Raw genomic sequence first — 2,992 nt, 5'->3', positions numbered from 1 at the left:
GGAGTTCCCCAGCCTGTAGGTATGGTGCTGGTTCTTCCTCCCCAGGTGCAGCGCCTTGCACTTGTCAGTGTTGAAACCCATCCTGTTCTCATCCACCCACCCCTGTAAGCTGTCTAGGTCTGATTGCAGCCTGTTCCTCACTTCTGGCGTGCCCACTTCCCTCTGCATCTTAGTGTCGTCTGCGAATTTGAACAGGGTGCTTTTTTTTCCCCCTTGTCCAAGTCACTGATGAAAATGTTGAACAGTGCGGGCCTGAGGACAGAGCCCTGCAGAACCCCACTATTAAGTGCTGCTGCCCTGCTTAGGTCTTTTGGTGGGGGATTTGACAAGAAGATTTAGCCTGCCTGCCTTCCTTCCCTCCCACTGAGTTGGATACAGTGCCTGGCATGTCTGAGCTGCCTAGTTTGTCCATTGAGATGTGTACATACATTTTTTTCCCCTAGGTTTCCTTCTGATGATTTGTTCTTTGGAAGAAAGATTGTCTCTGCAACCCTGTACTCTGGGATGAAATTTTTTCTGAGCCCAGCTGAAGACTAGGCTTCAGTGTACAAAGCTAAGGATTGATACATCTATCTCCAGGTATTAAGTGACATTACAGATTTTATATTGCTTAATTGTAGTAGAAGTTTATGATTTTTTTTTTTTTTTTGGAGGGGTATTATACCATCCTTTGCTTTAGCATCTTTTTTTGGAAGCCGATTATATTGCTTTAGCTTGGTCTTCTCACAGCTGCTGTCCCATGCAGTTCTGTTGCTAACCATCCTGTAGACAGTTTGGCAGGTGTCATGGAGAAGTCCCCGAATTCCTCTTCAGCTTATGCCCAGTATTTATAGATGGCTGGTTTTAATACTGTATTCTAATGAATGATATCTGATCCATTCTAATTAAATTTCTTTGTTTCACTGAAATTTTTAGGACCAGATTAAACTAGATTTCTTGGTGGGGTAGGGGGGAGAATGCATCAGTTAGTTGGGATGTATGCCCCTGACAAAGGAAAAGGAGCAAAAGGAAACCTTCTTTATCTCCTTTCCCTTCCCATTGGTAATGTTGCTTTACACTGGTTTGTTATTCCTCCACCTTAGTTCGTGGTCTGAGGGCTGGTTTTGTTTTTACAATTGATCTAAGCATTGTAACAAAAATGCATCTGGTATAGCAGCATAACTTTCAACATATTTGGCTACATTAAATTATATTTCTAATTATTTTGACATGAACTTGCATATTAAAGTATTTGGATTATTTGATGCATGGTTCTTACGTGTTTCCTTTTTGGCCTTGTGCTGTGTTTTGATTGCATCTAATTAAACATATATGAATGTCTTCCCACATCTGCGAAGATTCATGCTACGACACAGGCTTCTTGGGCTCTTCTGCCTTATCCACATTTCTGTGGCTTAAGTCTCTTGAAAATGGGCAAGCCTGCCAATAGCACATAGTATTTTCTTACACTGAAGGATTGAAGTCCAAAAGAATAGAAAAAATTAAAATGAGAAAAACCCTAAACAACTTCATGTGGTAGACCATGGTAAAGTTTCCAGAGAAAGAGTTAACATTACCTTTATGGGAAATGGATCACAAAATCTATTTTTTACAGTCCTTTGATAGATGTTACTGAACTGCCATTATTCCATAGACATTAGGGCTGCAAGGGACCTCGTAAGATCATCCGGTCCAGCCCCCTGCCCAAGGGGCAGGAAGTCAGCTAGGGGCAAAGGATCCCAGCAAGATAAATGTCCAAATTTTCTTGAAAGTGTCTGGAGTAGGTGCTTGCACCACCTCTGGGGTGAGTCTGTTGCATGCCTTAAGGGTTCAAACAGTAAAGAAGTTTTTCAGTACAAGATAGCTGCACAAGAAGAAAATGTGATAAAGCTACCTTTCAAGCAAAATAGTGCTACTTTTCTCTAAATTTAATTTTGCAGTAAACCATTTAGCTACATTATTCATACTCGATCATATCCATGATACATAGACCAACCTCAATTGCAGCAACTTATGTATGTGTAATAACTAACCAAGATGTTAAAATAAATCAGTTTATACTCCTGTTGGATTGGGCGTAGATTCTCTCATCTTTGCTTGTGTTGAGAGAAGGAAAGAAAAATATGAATAAGAACACATTTTCTTCACTGCTGTTTTTTAGATTCCTTTTGTAATGCAACCCAACATCTCTCCTGCCATTTACTGCACTAGCATATTTTTAAGACCTTGGAGCTGTTAACACTGCTGTTTTTGCTTCTTTTCCAAAAGGGGCAGCCATTGCAGAGCCCACCAGTGTGTAGGAGTGATTTTAACTTTATAGTTGAATGGCTCTTCCCTTTTTTTTTTTTCTTCAGCTGAATTTAATCTGCATTATTGCTTAATGCACATATTGGGTGGTATAATTTCTCTCTCTTGTAGGAAAATCCACGGAGGAGCTGAAGGGGAGGAAGTCTCAGTTAGATTTGCCTTGCTGATATTTGCCCTGAGTTCTACTGAGGGATTCAGTTACTGCCCTTCTGGCTAAACAGGCCACAGACCTATTGGGACCCACTTGCAAAGATCCATGGCCTGTCCTGACTCATGTCCCCCTCAGCCCTGCTGGAGGGGCCCCCAGGTGCCCCCGTCCCGCTTGGGCTGGAGTGTGGTAGCTGTAGTGGCTCCGGCTCATGCAGGCAGCAGCAGAGCAAGTCTGGCCCCAACATGGGCTGAAGGGAGGTCTGTTGCACCCCTCTACTCTGGGCTGCGGCTGCTGCACCACGTCAAGCAGCCTGGTCATGGCCCCTCCTGCCCCCGCCCCCCCCAAGCAGCTTCTCCTAGCTCAGGCCAGGACAACCCCAGCCCACAACTCACTCCTACTCTCTTCTCCCTCTTCCCTTATTTTAAATGAAAGATAAGATTCGCATGACTCCAAGACTGGAGCTTTTAGAAAAGCTACAGTTACCATGAGTTTGGTTGTAATATCATCAGAGCTGGTAAGGCTATAATGCAGTTATAGGGAATGGGGAGGATCAAA

The 2,992-nt window shown here is 43.1% G+C and overlaps 1 protein-coding gene across 1 annotated transcript in view; it reads left to right on the top strand.

Moving 5' to 3' along the window:
* The first annotated feature begins 424 nt into the window (after window positions 1–424).
* MRAP2 (melanocortin 2 receptor accessory protein 2) overlaps window positions 425–2,992 on the top strand; it is a 44,581-nt gene continuing 42,013 nt past the window's right edge. The window contains exon 1 of the mRNA XM_019520399.1: window positions 425–579. The gene's annotated coding sequence lies outside the window, so the exon portion shown is untranslated. The remainder of the gene's footprint in view (window positions 580–2,992) is intronic.

Source organism: Gavialis gangeticus, unplaced genomic scaffold (genome assembly GCF_001723915.1).
Source record: "Gavialis gangeticus isolate Ggan-Ray unplaced genomic scaffold, GavGan_comp1, whole genome shotgun sequence".
NCBI classification, from domain to species: domain Eukaryota; kingdom Metazoa; phylum Chordata; order Crocodylia; family Gavialidae; genus Gavialis; species Gavialis gangeticus.
This window is presented reverse-complemented; position numbering and strand designations above follow the sequence as displayed.